This window comes from Symphalangus syndactylus, chromosome 19, assembly GCF_028878055.3.
Source record: "Symphalangus syndactylus isolate Jambi chromosome 19, NHGRI_mSymSyn1-v2.1_pri, whole genome shotgun sequence".
NCBI lineage: Eukaryota > Metazoa > Chordata > Mammalia > Primates > Hylobatidae > Symphalangus > Symphalangus syndactylus.
The window spans coordinates 76,001,405-76,017,065 of NC_072434.2; positions in this window are offsets into that span (position 1 = coordinate 76,001,405).

A 15,661-nucleotide genomic window follows, 5' to 3' on the forward strand; every position below is an offset into this window, starting at 1 on the left:
TCGGTATGGTGTTGGCTGTGGGTGGCTATAAATGGCTTTTAATATTTTGAGGTATGTTCCTTCAATGCCTAGTTTGTTGAGGGTTTTTAACAGGAAGGGATGTTGAATTTTATCAAACACTTTTTCTGTATCTATTGAGATAATCATGTGGTTTTTGTTTTTAGTTCTGTTTATGTGATGAATGACACTTATTGATTAGCATATGTTGAACCAACCTTGCATCCCAGGGATAGAGCCTACTTAACCATGGTGGATTAGCTTTGAGATGTGCTGCTGGATTTAATTTGCTAGTATTTTGTTGCAAATTTTTGCACCTATGTTCATCAAAGGTATTGGCCTGACATTTTCTTTTTGTTGTGTCTCTGCCAGGTTTTAGTATCAGAATGATGCTGGCCTTATAGGAAAAATTGGGAATTAGTCCCTGCTCCTCAATTTTTTAGAACAGTTTCAGTAAGAATGGTATCAGCCCTTCTTTATACATCTGGTAGAATTCGGCTGTGAATCCATCTGGTCCTGGGCTTTTTTTTTGGCTGTAGGCCTTTTATTAGCAACTCAATTTCTGAACTCATTGTTGGTCTGTTCAGGGATTCAGTTTCCAAGTAACTGTATGGTTTTCAGTGATTTTCTTAGTATTGATTTCTGTTTTTATTGCACTGTGGTCTGAGAATGTGGTTGTTTCTATTTTTTCAAATTTTCTGAGTCCAGTTTCAAATTTTTATGTCCAGTTGTGTGGCTGATTTTGGAGTATGTGCCATGTTGTGATGAGAAGAATGTGTATTATTCTCACATTCTTTTGGGGTGGGGAGTCCGGTAGCTGTCTATTAGGTCCATTTGGTCGAGTGTTGGCTTCAGGTCCTGAATATCTCTGATAATTATCTGCCTTGATGATCTGTCTAATATGGTCAGTGGGGTGTTGAAGTCTCCCACTTATTGTGTGGGAATCCAAGTCTCTTTGTAGTCTCTAAGAACTTGCTTTATGAGAGATGTGCAAATCTCCTGTTCACTTGGACACATAGAGGCTATTGTAGGTTAGGTCTCAGGGGATAGGGAAGCCTGAGGAGAGAGAGAGATGGGGGCAGAGCTGATTGGTGGAGCATACAGAGCACATTTATCAATTAAGTTTGCCATCTTATATGGGTGCTGTTCGTGATGCCCCAAAATAATTACAGTAGTAACATCAAAGATCACTGATAACAGATCACCATAACAGATATAATAATAATGAAAAAGTCCGAAATACTGTGAGAATTACCTTTATCAAGTTTTGGCATGATAGTACCCTAATTTTATTAATATATTAAAAGTATTATTTCTTATGTAAATATCTTTAAAACAGGTCTAAAATAATTTATTATATATAATATTTAAAATTTATAGTAAAAAATGCCGAGGCTAAGGGCATGAATGAAAGTGATGAAATAAGAATGTCACAACATTTTATTGCATTCCAGGAATAAATGTAATAACTCAGGAATATGTAGCTGTATAATACTTCAGTTTACATTCAATTGATATTATGGTCATTCAAAGGATCTGGAATGATTTAAATCCTGGTGAAAACAAATGGAATGCCATCTCATTGCCTTTCCAATTTCTAACTTTCAGAATTATGTGGGAGGTATGTGACATATTTATGTATATTAACTCAATATGCATATCTGTAACATAAATTTTCTATATACTGACATGTGTATGTTCAAAGGCGAGAGAAAAATTTGTGTTCCATTCTTTACTGGAAATCAGAACACATTAAAATAAATGCTTATTAGGTAAATGTTGTAACTTTAATGGTTCGTTGCAACTATCATTTAAGCATCTCTATATATCAGACACTTTCCATACATCATCTCACTTAATTAGCATCATTACACAGATGAGGCCCAGAGAGATAAAATTATATGCTTGAAAGCATAAGCTTCAACTCGCTGGCAGAGTCAGTACTCAAAAACAGGCTCATTTAACTCCCAAAACTACGCTATTTTGCTCCACATTTTGCTCCACAGTGCTGCCTCTAAATATGTCCTACTCCAATACAAGGACACACTTTGGCTGCTAGTGATCATTTCAAATATCTATATTTGAGTATGGAATGCCTGGGACTATGTGTAAACTGTAACAGCCATAGATTTTCTTGTTATACAGGTACCTGTTAATCACTGAGAACCAAGAAAACTCATTGTGAAATACCAGATATGAGAAACTACATTTTCAGTAGACTTGAAACTGCACAAAGTATGGCAGAAACTCACACTTCTACAGGCTTATTTAGGCACTTTCAAAAGGGTGCTGTTAAAAATTAAAGGTATTTCATTTATTCTGACATGCCAGATAGGAGAGCATGTCTGTTTTCTTTCTCAGAGCTCTCAACAGTCTCACCAAAACCAGAGGCAGATTTGAGATTAAGATCAGATGTTCTCCAGGTAACATTAATCTGTCCATCACTCAATTCTGAGTCAAAGCAACAGTATGACACAGACTCCTAAACTTGTGTCAGCTCCAACGTGCTCTAAGCCAGGTACAACAGCTTTGCTCCATGAAGTAGCGGGTGGAACCTTTGGACATGAAACATGGCATATTCATAGAAAAGTTGCAGGGGAAGTTTCTGCTTGGTTCATGTCATAATAGAGTCATTTGTTTTGCCCAAACAAGTTGATTTATTTAGGGATTTATTGGTTTACCCTGGCCAAACACGTTGATCAAACCTGCTGTGAGCCCAGCAGAAATAGGCCATGCAGTTTAACAGTAATAGAGACAAAAATAAAACTTGTTTGAAGTCAGGTAGCTTGACTAATCATGGAAGGAATTTGTTCTACACTTGCACACACCCTTCATCAGAACTTGCACTTAGACTCTTTCGTCAATTTAAAATTAAGAATGGCAGAGACTTTCCATTACAGATGGTTTAGTTGGTTCTTTTAAAAGTATCTCATGACAGAGTTAAATATAGATCAAAATCATGTCAATATATAGTTACCAAGTTACGTACAAGCACTATGCTTTAAAGAGAAAAACAACAACAACAAAAAAAGGCATCTCCTGTATTTAGGGGGTTGGTAGGGGTACTTGGTCTTTCTATGAAGCCCAACTTCAAAGAGTATAAATCCATGGTGCTCTTTTAAGAGACAAACTGAACTTCTAAATAACTATAGCTTTCTAGGTATCTTTCATCCAAAACACAATGTTTGACAATCTAGTTTATTTTTGAAACCGGAGAAGGAAAAAGGCCTAGAAAATTTCTGTCTCCTGACAAGAAAGTGACTAGCGCAGACTGTTGGCTCCATCTCACCAAGTCAGAAATGAAAGCAAAGCAAGGATTTGATGACTCAACATAAAAATTGTGAGAAACCTCAGTACAGACTAAAGGATTCATTACCTTGTGTGAGGAAGGGGATGGCCAGTGGAGGCCTCAGCCTGGTGAGGAGAATGGCTTGGGGTGAAGGGCCACTGAAGGAAAAGGCATAAACGTAAGGACGGGCTTTTTTTTTTTAAGATGGAGTCTCGCTCTGTCGTCCAGGCTGGAGTGCAGTGGCGCGATCTCGGCTCACTGCAAGCTCCGCCTCCCGGGTTCACGCCATTCTCCTGCCTCAGCCTCTCCGAGTAGCTGGGATTACAGGCGCCCGCCACCACGCCTGGCTAATTTTTTTTGTATTTTTAGTAGAGACGGGGTTTACACTGTGGTCTCGATCTCCTGACCTCGTGATCCGCCCTCCTCGGCCTCCCGAAGTGCTGGGATTACAAGCGTGAGCCACCGCGCCAGGACGGGCTTTTAAATTCTAACCCTGCTTCTCTCCCACATTGCCCTGGAAAGCCCATCATGGAAGCAATCTCTGGCCAGCTGGTATCTCAGGATAATACTAGGGCAGCCTCAAAGGCCTGCACGGGTGAGGAGAGGTACTAATGAAAACAGAAGCTAACTGATCAGACTTTCTCAAACACTCACACCTGCACCCGCTCCCTCTCCAACCACCAAGACTTGGCATTACACTCCAAGTAGAGTGTCTCTTCCCAGTGCGCAGTCTATTACTTGAAGAGCAAATCCCTGATCAAAGGAGTTTGTCTTGTGTGGTGGCAAGAAGCAGGGCTGAGACCAGCCCCTTCCTGATCCCTGGGGCTCTCTGCCCTGAGGCTCATCTCTTTTATTACTTTACAGTCACCAAGAGGAACACAAACTAGGCCCTGGGCTTTGGCCCTTCCCTAATTGGAAAAACAACAAAACTGAATTGCATACACTACTTGAATTTTGAAAGCAGAATTACTGGTACAGATAGGCTGTGAATTTAAAAATAAGCAACAAATATCCTCACGAAAGATATTAGTAATTTGAAGCTGGTACAAAAGGTCAAAGAAAGAACAAGTAGAAATAATAGGTGTGAACAATATAATAAAGAACACAATAGATAATAATAACTAGCATTTATATATTATTTACTATGTACCAGGTAATGCTTTATGTGCATTCATATACAGTGCTAATACATTTAGTTCCCACGACAATCTTCCAGGGTAGGTACTATTAGTATTTCTACTTTTCACATGAAAGAATTGAGGCACAAAGAGGTTAAGTAAATTGCCCAAAGGGAAGCTAGGATTTAAACACAGATATTGTGGTTCTGTGACACAAATAGCAGATGGATAGAACCAAAGCAGGAATTAGTAAGCAAGATAAATAGAAGGGAGAGGAGGATAAAGGTAAGTGAAATGAAGTGTAGAAGTGCCAACATCTGGAAAATAAGAGAAAAGAAACAAACTAAGGGGATAAAATATTTGAAGCTAATGGTGGTAAATTCCGCAAAATTAAAGATGGAAGTCTCGAGATTTAAAGGGCTCAGAGAAGGCTAAAGAGGAGAGATAAGGAAAAACCTATACCTAGACATAACACAGCAAAAGGTAGGAATAGCTAACATACCTGGCTAACACGGTGAAACCCCGTCTCTACTAAAAATACAAAAAATTAGCCGGGCGTGGTGGCGGGTGCCTGTAGTCCCAGCTACTTGGGCGGCTGAGGCAGGAGAATGGCGTGAACCCGGGAGGCGGAGCTTGCAGTGAGCCGAGATCGCGCCACTGCACTCCAGCCTGGGCGACAGACCGAGACTCCATCTCAAAAAAAAAAAAAAAAAAAAAAAAGAATAGCTAAGATGAATACAACATTTAAAAGCTTGTTTTTCAAAGAAACAATAATTAGATTGACACATTTCATCAGAATGCTGGACACAGGAAGATAATGAAGTAATAGAAGTACTGAAGAAGCATTTTGTGCCTAGAATTTTATATTTAGCCAAACTCTCATTTAAATGTGTGTAATAATAATATTAAAGATAGTCTCAGGCATACAACAGGTTTGTCACACAAAAGGTTATTTAAAAAATATTACTGGAGGCCAGGCGCGGTGGGTCAGGCCTAGTAATCCCAGTACTTTGGGAGGCCGAGGCAGGCAGATCACGAGTTCAGAAGTTCATGACCAACCTGGCCAATATGGTGAAACCCCGTCTCTACTAAAAAATACAAAAATTAGCCGGGCATAGTGGCGTGCACCTGTAGTCCCAGCTACTCAGGAGGCTGAGGCAGGAGAATCGCTTGAGTCTGGGAGGCGGAGGTTACAGTGAGCTGAGATCGTGCCACCGCACTCCAGCCTGGGCAACAGAGTGAGACTCCGTCTCAAAAAAAAAAAAAAAAAAATTACTGGAGAAGCAGTCAAATGAGAAAAACTCAAGGGAATGCTGCAATAGATCGAAAATATAGAGGATGAATTGATAATTTGATAAAAAAGGAAGGGCAAACATTTTTTGAAAAACATTTTTTAAAACCTCACAATTAAAATTGTATCTATAAGAAATGTTAGAAGCTAAAGTGCTTGTCTGAGCGGAAGATATAGATGCGGATAAGCCTAAGAAATCAATTCAGTTGGGTTAAGAAAAGGACAATTATCATAAGAAAAAAAGTAACAAAAGGATAGCACTTAAACCAACAGAAGAAAATTTGATCCAACCAGTGAAATATAAAAAGACAGTTCTGGGCTGAGTGTAGTGGCTTACACCTGTAATCCCAGCACTTTGGGAGGGCAAGATGGGTGGATCCCTTGCCTGGCCAACAGAGTGAGATCCTTTCTCAAAATCAATCAATCAATCAATAAAACAAAAATTTAAAAAATAATGAAGTGAAAATTGTTACTAAAGAAAAAGAATTTCGTGGTTAAAGGAAAAACAGTTCAGTTTAACAGGAATACACACACGCGCACCTCATGGGCTAATTATTTTGGTGATAAATTCCACCGACATTTCAGGAAGAAGTAACATTAGTTTTACACAAATTCATCCAGAAAAATAAGATATGGAAAGAAGAACCACTCCCCAATTTGTTCTTATGAAGCCAGCATTGCCTTGATACCCAAACTCGAAAAAAGACATCCAAAAAAAAAAAAAAAGAACAAAGAAAAATTAAAGGACACTTTTTTGTTTTTGGAGACAGGGTTTCATTTCCGTCACCCAGGCTGGAGTGCAGTGGCATGATCTTGGCTCACTGCAGCCTCAACCTCCCTGACTCAAGCCATCCTCCCACCTCAGCCCCCCAGGAGCTAGAACTATAGGTCCAAGCCACCACACAGCTAATTTTTGTATTTTTTGTAGAAACAAGGCATTGCCATGTTGCCCAAGCTGATCTTGAACTCCCGAGCTCAAGCATTCTACCCGCCTTGGCTCCCAAAGTGCTGGGATTACAGGCGTTAGCCACTGCGCCCGCCGACACTCTCTTTTGTAAAGACAAATGCAAAAATCAAGACTTGTCATAAATTGTACGTCCATAGCCTATACTGTTTAAATTACTTTAACTTTATAGTAAGTCTTGATGTTTAATATAGCAAATGTTAAACCAAGCTTTCACTACAGAAATAAACAGAAATTTATAGGTGCTCATTATCCTTTTAGACAAAGCTGCATTTGCTTTGCTATTGTTTTTGTTTCGGATTTTTGCAACTATTTCACAAACAGAAACAAAAATATTTAAATTGTTAATGGAAATTTCAGTTTTCTTTAGTCTCTGGCTACTCCAAGTACTGTTGCTCTGAATGTTCTTTTATGAGACTCTTGGTGCGTGAGTGTACCAAGAGTGAAACTGCTAGGTCATGAGATATGCACAGGTTCAACTTCAACAGATAATGACAAAATGTTTTACAAAGTGATTGAACTTCACTTGCAGAGGTCACATGGGCCTAGATGGTCACAGGTAATGACATTTTGCCATTGTGTACTGTGTGTGGGCTGCTATCTTCTCATCTTGGAATGTAAAACAGGACTCTCTTTTGCTTTCATCTTTTCCTCATGACCAACTCTGTGTTCTCCATAGTTCCCTGTGATTCACTTTGTGGTTACAATTTCTGAATCAGTTAAAGTTCTTGTGTGGCAAGCAACAGAAATGAACTCTAACTTAGGTAATAAGAAAGAATTTATTTGAGGTTCTGACGAGCAACCAGCATCAAAATTAAAGATGAACAATGAGTCCTTGGGGAGAACAGGAACCAGTGCAGTTTCAGGGATTTTATCCTTGGGAAGTCAAGCAAATGACTCAGCTACAATCATTTTTCCTCCTAGGGTGTGTCTGTTTTAAAGTCAAATTCCATGAGAGACAATAGATTGATTTAGGATTATATGGCATAGAGAAGAACAAGTGCCGAAAGGAAATAATACTGGGCATGGCAAAACAACATATTATATAATATAATAATATAATAACATCTAATAATATATTCTAATATAAGCACTTTTGGAAAAATAAAAAAATCCAGAAAATGGGGAAGATAGGAACCTACCATGTCCCACTAACAAAAGATATTCACTGTTATTCTTTTTCTAAATAATGTTTCCTCAATAGATTAGGAAAGCTGCCATAGACAATTTGGAACAATTCAAATGTATACAGAAAATTGAAAACGCCAGTAAATATGTAGATATAAACAATCTTTACATTTTGGTGGTATTCATGCCTTCATTAAAAATCTTAAAGTCAGCCAGGCACAGTGGCTCACGCCCGTAATCCCAGCACTTTGGGAGGCCAAGTCAGATGGATCACCTGAGGTCAGGAGTTCGAGACCAGCCTCACCAACATGGCGAAACCCTGTCTCTACTAAAAATACAAAAATTAGCTGGGTGTGGTGGCACATGCCTGTAATCCCAGCTACTTGGGAGGCTGAGGCAGGAGAATCGCTTGAACCCAGAAGGTGGAGGTTGCAGTGAGCCAAGATCGCGCCATTGCACTCCAGCCTGGGCAACAAGAGTGAAACTCCGTCTCAAAAAAAAAAAACTTAAAGTTAAAAGGTTTTTTCTGGCTGGGTGCGGTGGCTCATGCCTGTAATCCCAACACTTTGGGTGGCCTAGGTGGGAGGATCACTTGAGGCCAGGAGTTTCAGACCAGCCTGCTCAATATAACGAGTCCCTTTCTCCACAAAAAATTTTTAAAAATGAATTAAATTAAAAAAATTTTTAATCACAACCATAATACACGCTGGGTTACACTGCAGAAATATATACAATATAAAGCAAACATATATAATTCTGACTCCCAGAAAGAATCACCGTTAAAAGTTTTTTTCCATCCTTTCTTTATATGCATATATTGTTACTATTTTAATGAAAATTGGATTCTATTTTTCTTACATTAAATACTGTCTTACTTTTATGCCACTGAACTCTCTTATCTTGAAAGCATCTCCGTGTTAGTACATATAGTTCTAACCTCATTCTTTTAACAGCCCTATATTATCCTACTGAATGAATATACCATAATTTGCTGAAATAATCCTACTGATGGACATTTGTTTCAGGTTTTTCACTATTCCTATTTCAGTGAAAAATCCTTGGCCATATATTATGCTGACTTGTGTTTCTGAATCAGTATTTCCATAAAATGCACATATTTAATAGATTGATATCATAGCATATGTGAACTTAGGTCTTGCTTTATAAGTTTGCATATCACAAACTTTTTAAATGTTATCAAAATCTGAATAATTATATTAACTCATAAACCCTGTATTAATATTTCATTTCATACAGGTGTCATGAGTTAATATAATTATTCCCACATTTGAGAGTTTTAAGTTGTTCTCAAGTATGATTAATAGAAGTAATCCTGCATTGAATATTTCTGTATCTAAAGCTTTATTTGCATCTCAATAATTTTAGGGGAGATTCCTGGGAGTGAAACGGTTGGAACAAATAATAAGAACATTAAAACAAACTTTTAAAATATACTTTAAGTTCTGGGGTACATGTGCAGAACGTGTAGGTTTATTACATTAAAACAAACTTTTTAAAATTTTAGATTCGGGGGTATATGTGCAGACTTGTTACATGGATATATTGGGTAATGGTGAAGTTTGGGCTTCTAGTATACCCATCATCCAAACAGAGAACATTGTATCTAATAGGTAATATTTTAAACTCTCACTCTCCTTCTACCCTTCTACCTTTGGAGTCCTCGGTTTCTATTACTTCCATCTTTATGGCCATGTGTACCCATTGTGTAGCTCCCACTTATAAGAACATGCAGTATTTGATTTTCTGTTTCTGAGTTACTTCACTTAGGATGATGGTCTCCAGCTGCATCCATGTTGCTAGAAAGGACATGATTTTATTCTTTTTTTGGCTGCAGAGTATCCCATGGTGTATACGTACCACACCTCCTTTATCCAGTCAACCATTGATGGACACTTAGGTTGATTCTGTGACTTTGCTATCGTGAATAGTGCTGCAATAAACATACGAGTGCAGGTCTTTTTTAATATAATGATTTCCTTTGGGTAGATGCTCAGTAGTGGGATTGCTAGGTCAAATGGTAGTTCTGTATATGAATTTTTTTCAGGCTTTTGACATATATTTACAAATTACTTTGCAAAAGGTTATAGAATTTGGATTCCATTCACCAATATGGGTGCATGTATTGCTTGAACCCTTATCATTGATTTTATTATTTATTTATTTATTTATTTATTTATTTATTTATTTGAGATGGAGTCTTGCTCTGTTGCCCAGGCTGGAGTGCAGTGGCATGATTTCGGCTCACTGCAGCCTCAATCTCCTAGGCTCAAGCAATCCTCTCACCTCAGCCTCCCTAGTAGCTCAACCACCCCACTAATTTTTTAATTATTTGTAGAGACAGGGTCTCACTATGTTGCTCAGGCTGGTCTTGAACTCCTGGACTCAAGCTAGCCTCCTGCATCAGCCTCTCAAAGTGCTGAAATTACAGGTGTGAGCCACTGCACCCAGCAGATTATACTGTTAATATCATTTTCTGTGCATAGTAAAAAACATAAGTATGATTATACTGTACCATTTATTCACTTTGTATAGTAATATAAAAATTTGCCGGCCGGGCGCGGTGGCTCACGCTTGTAATCCCAGCACTTTGGGAGGCCGAGGCGGGCGGATCACGAGGTCAGGAGATCGAGACCACGGTGAAACCCCGTCTCTACCAAAAATACAAAAAATTAGCCGGGCGTGGTGGCGGGCGCCTGTAGTCCCAGCTACTCGGAGAGGCTGAGGCAGGAGAATGGCGTGAACCCGGGAGGCGGAGCTTGCAGTGAGCCGAGATCGCGCCACTGCACTCCAGCCTGGGTGACAGAGCAAGACTCTGTCTCAAAAAAAAAAAAAAAAAAAAAAAAAATTTGCCAATATGTTTCAAGTTCTTGGTAAATTTTTTTTCATATTATAACACATAGCTAGACCATGATTTTGTTCATGTCCTTATTGTTGATATTTAGGCAGTTTCTTGATTTGCTGTTACAAATGATGGAACTCTGAACATCTGAAGACATTTAAAAATGTTACTTTAAGTTAGCATGATTCTCTTGATAAGTGGACCAAAGCAATGTCCTACAGGATAGTGATTATGAACAAAATCTCTGCAGACTGAATTCTTGCACAAAGCTGTTGAGCTGACAGCCTTGACATAAGAAGTGAGTATGTTCTGGTATCCCTGTGAGGTAAAAGTAAACTACGTCTGACGTTCTTTTCTTATTTATGGAAAGAAAAATGAACCAGTTAGATCAATGGCTATAATTTCAGATGCTGGGGGCTGTGTTGATTTACTTGAGAAAAGAAACTCTACCTAGAACACCTGCAATTGGAATCACTGCCTAATTAACACTCTCACTGTCCAAGACTCATTTTGCACTGGCCAAAGAAGGAAGGATGTGCTAAGAATAGTCGTTCCTGTTTCTTTCAAGTCTTTGATGACGGTAATAGCCTCAGATTTCTCTAGGAATGTAGTATTGCTTTGGCTTTGCCTTTTGATAGGAAGAGCTTCAAAGATTTCCACTTGGTCCTTCCTACAATTATAGTATATATTTCACAGATCAGAAGGTCAAAGTGAAAATTCTGCCAATTGTTGAGGACTTGTATTCCAACTGTATATTTATTTATTCAGGAAGTGACAATAGAATGGGCTAAGAGTCCCATTGAGTGCACCATGAGGCATACAAAAAACAAAACAACAACCCTGTTCATCACCTAATCCCAATAAACTCCCACACTTACCAGTTGACCATAGTAGCTTCCTGGATCCCAGTTAGTCTGTGCCATAATAACCCTGGTAAATGAACACAAATCCCTAAGTGGAAGCCTAGGAGGATAATTTAAAGAATGTGCTAGTGATGTTATTGCTGGTGTCTTCTTCAAGAGTATCTTACCATGCTTTTTCTTCAAAGATCTCTAAGTCCTGAATTTATTCAGGAGGAGAATTAGATGAGGGATGGTGTTGTTCAACCAAGGAGGCTTACGTGAGGCTCTATCTGCTAGGAACTTAGTGGGCAGTTTGGTCCTAGGGTCTATGTGATCTAGAACCATTTGGATTATTACTCTTACCCTGCTGTCTATTATAATAACCATGCCCACCTTGATTTTTAAGTTATTATCCCATAAACCCCACTGAAACAAAAGAGTCCATTTCAATGGCAGAATCAACTATTTGTACCCCCAGACTACTAAAAAGAGTCCTCTTATTGGATATAGTTAATGATGCTGAGTAGACATATTTGATAAATCCATTCTAACATTCCCATCTTCCTTCCTGTATTTAGTAGAAAGAAATTTCTTGCAACATTATTACATTTTGTTTTTGGCTACCATTGAGTCCTGTTTTTAGATAATTGAATACATGAACTACTAAAATCACTCCCATCTGCTTGAACACCTTTCAATAAAGGTGTTCGATCTTAAATGATTCCCCTATCCCTCGTCTAACACTCTAAGAATGCATTATCGTTGATATTCTTCAGGTTCTTGCCATATAAATGAACAAAATTGTTTTGTTTTATGAGCCTTCTCTTCAGAGTTTGACTTTATAATTGGCCTTCATGTGCCTGATACAATTGGCCCTAATTGTAGATACAAAGGCAAATTAGTAGCGATAGAAATGGGGCATGAGAGAATTTGGCCACCTCCTACAAAGTAAGTGTCTGAGGCAAGGTTGTGATAAGATCTTCAAGCAAAACAAGAATAGCCTCGCTAGATGTGTGGGTTGGGAAATTCCAGCTTGCAAGGAATGTGCAGTGGAGTTTGGAATAATCTAAGTCACCCAAATTCTCCTCTCTTTCCTCATTTCAATTCTCAGGGTCTTCCAATCTATCCCAGTCACTGCACTAATTTTGCATAGATCTGGTGATGCTGTAGATACAACTTACTCTTCAATTTTACAGTCCATAGTTTCAAATTTTGAGTTTGATTTTGTTACTTCATTTCTGAGGCTAGTAACCTAAATGTTCTCTTAGCAGTTAAAGACAGCCCTTGGTTTTCTGTTTGGAGCCAACAATTTTTATCTTAAGCCTGTCATTATCTTTCTTTAAAGTTTGGCAGCACTTAAGGAACCATGCCACTTGTCCCCCAAAACCTTCCTTCAGGCACTTCATTACAGTTGGCATAGGAAATAACAATAACTCTTTTGCCTCTATATGCTATAATCCACCTGAGAAACACTCTCTTTGAATCCTCAATGTCTTCAGATCCAACTAAGCTCAATAATCACTTCCTTGAGGATCTGTGCCCTGAAACTCTTCTTCATAACACTTTCTGTACCAATTAAGAGTTTTTCATTGCAACTATGCACTCCTTTATAACTGGTTTATCAGAAAAGGAATTTATTCAGGGATTTGAACTGATCTAAATGGAAAAAGTAATTTTGATAAAAGGAAGATGCTGTTTACCCAACTACAACTTTTGAAATCCATTCATGTGACTTTATACATAGAGATTATTCTGAAAATGCAGCTGTTAGCTCCCCCCTCCCGCAAAAATGGCAAAACAAATTTATGAAGTAAAGTCCATTCCTCATTGCTAATTTCCTTAAAGGCTGACATTCTCCTACCTGACTCTGTTTCCATTAGCATTTAAAAAATTCTATGAAAGTCATCAGTGAGGTCCTTAATTCTCTGTGTCTATCAGTTATCTACATGCAGATATCTTTTTCTTTTTGTCTTCTGTTCAATCCAAAGTTTACGATATCTATTCTTGGGCACCTGGAGAGGTTCAACTTCTCAGAAAATTCCTCTTTTGAAAGGAATTTTTATACCACTCAATGGAAACAGAAATAAAAATATTCCAAATGTTACCACAAGCCACTGTCCCCAGAGTTCAAGATCCTCTTAGTTCATTTCTACTCTAGTTCACGGTCAATATTTTCTCCATAATTATGGAAAAACAGCAAAAGTAACAACCACCATTATACCACAGATACAATTGCATGGTAAAGAAAAGGAAAAAAATGTTAATGTAAGATGCAGCAGGCAAAGAAATAGAGGTAGAGCCTATAGCTCTTCTTTGTACAGCTGGTCTTGAGGCTATAACTGGTATTTTCCTCTCCTACCACCTATTCCATGTTTTGCCTATCTTTCGTTCACACTGAAGCTGGTTGAAGTTCTTTGCCAGATAGGGCAATGCACACCTTTATTTCTTGGGGCTTGAATCCTTAGTGGTTCTGTCTGTGATGGGTTGCTATAGTCAGCTGATAATTTTCACCACTGCACATGGTATACAACAAAGGACCCCTGGGGATCTCTTGTGATCCAGCTGTACTTCTCCCGGCTTCTATTGTGAAACAGTGATCCTGTTTCCTTTCCTTCTGGTAGCCAAGGTCAGTTAGCAGGTGTCTTCCTGCTGCGAAGCCCCCACTGCCCTGCACAGGGTTTCTTAGTTTCTTAGCTGCTACGCTATTGACATTTGTGGACTAAAAAATTCTTTGTTGTGTGTGGGAGGTTGTCCTGTGCATTGTAAAATGTATCCTTGGCTTTTATTCACTAGATATTAGTAGCAACCCTATTCCCACTCCCCAGTTATGACAACTAAAAAGGTCCCCAGACATTGCCAAACATCTTCTGAGAGGAAAATCACCTTTTGCTGAGAACCATTGGGTTAGTGGTTTGAAGAGCCCTAAAGGGACAAATGAGGGTCTCAAGCCAGTGTTCCTTCATGAATGCTCCTCTCCTTTGTTCTATCACTTCTTCACCAGCAAAGCCTATGCTTGGAATGGTGAAGATCCTTCAAATTGCAGCCATACCAGGACTATTGAAGGGCAATTTACCAGGAGAGTATGAAAGGGGTGATTCATTCAAGGAACGGATGCTAAGCAGAATTGCATATTAAGCAATAAATTTGTCATGGAAAACTCGAGCTCTATAGAGAGGAAGGAAAAAAATCACCATACCCCAATATTAAAAAACATTGTTAATATTTTTCTAAATAATGCTTCCACCTTTATTATAATGTGTACTTATTGTAAACAATTTGGAAAACAAAATGAAAATAACATTTCTCATAATTTTATCATCAGAAAAATACATATTTAACATTAAGATATATTTGAGGCCAGGGGCAGTGGCTCACACCTGTAATCCCAGCACTTTGGGAGGCCAAGGCGGGCAGATCACAAGGTCAGGAGATCGAGACCATCCTGGCTAACATGGTGAAACCCTGTCTCTACTAAAAAATACAAAAAATTAGCCAGGCATGGTGGCGGGCGCCTGTAGTACCAGCTACTCGGGAGGCTGATGCAAGAGAATGGCGTGAACCTGGGAGGCGGAGCTTGCAGTGAGCTGAGATCACACCACTGCACTCCAGCCTGGGCGACCAAGCGAGACTCCGTCTCAAAAAATAAATATAAATATATATATGTATTTGCTTTAATCAAAGTTAAAACCTATATATTCTATTGTAAAAGTAATACTTGGTTATTGTCATATCTACGAATTATAGGAATACATACCTTAGAAAGTGAATGTTCTTCCTATTCCTGATCCTCAGATATAACCACTGTTAACATTTGGTGTATTCTTGTCCATATTTTTTTCTACATGTAACCCAAGTTACATTTTTAAAAATTCATGAATAGGTTCTTACTCTAAATATTGTTTTGCAACTTGCCCTTTTTTCTGATATCTTGAATACCTTTTAATGTAAATATGTAAATTTACCTCATTCTTTTGAAAGCCAGTATCATATTCCACTGTGCGAGTATAACCTAATTTATTTAACTAATGTATTGGTGGACATTTAAATAATTTCCAATTTTTAGATGCTATAGTGATGCTAAGAGTATCTAATATATGTGGGTATATAAGGTACTGTTAAAACTAATACAAAATATTAAAGGCCAGTTGCAAAATATAAGAATATTGTAGAAA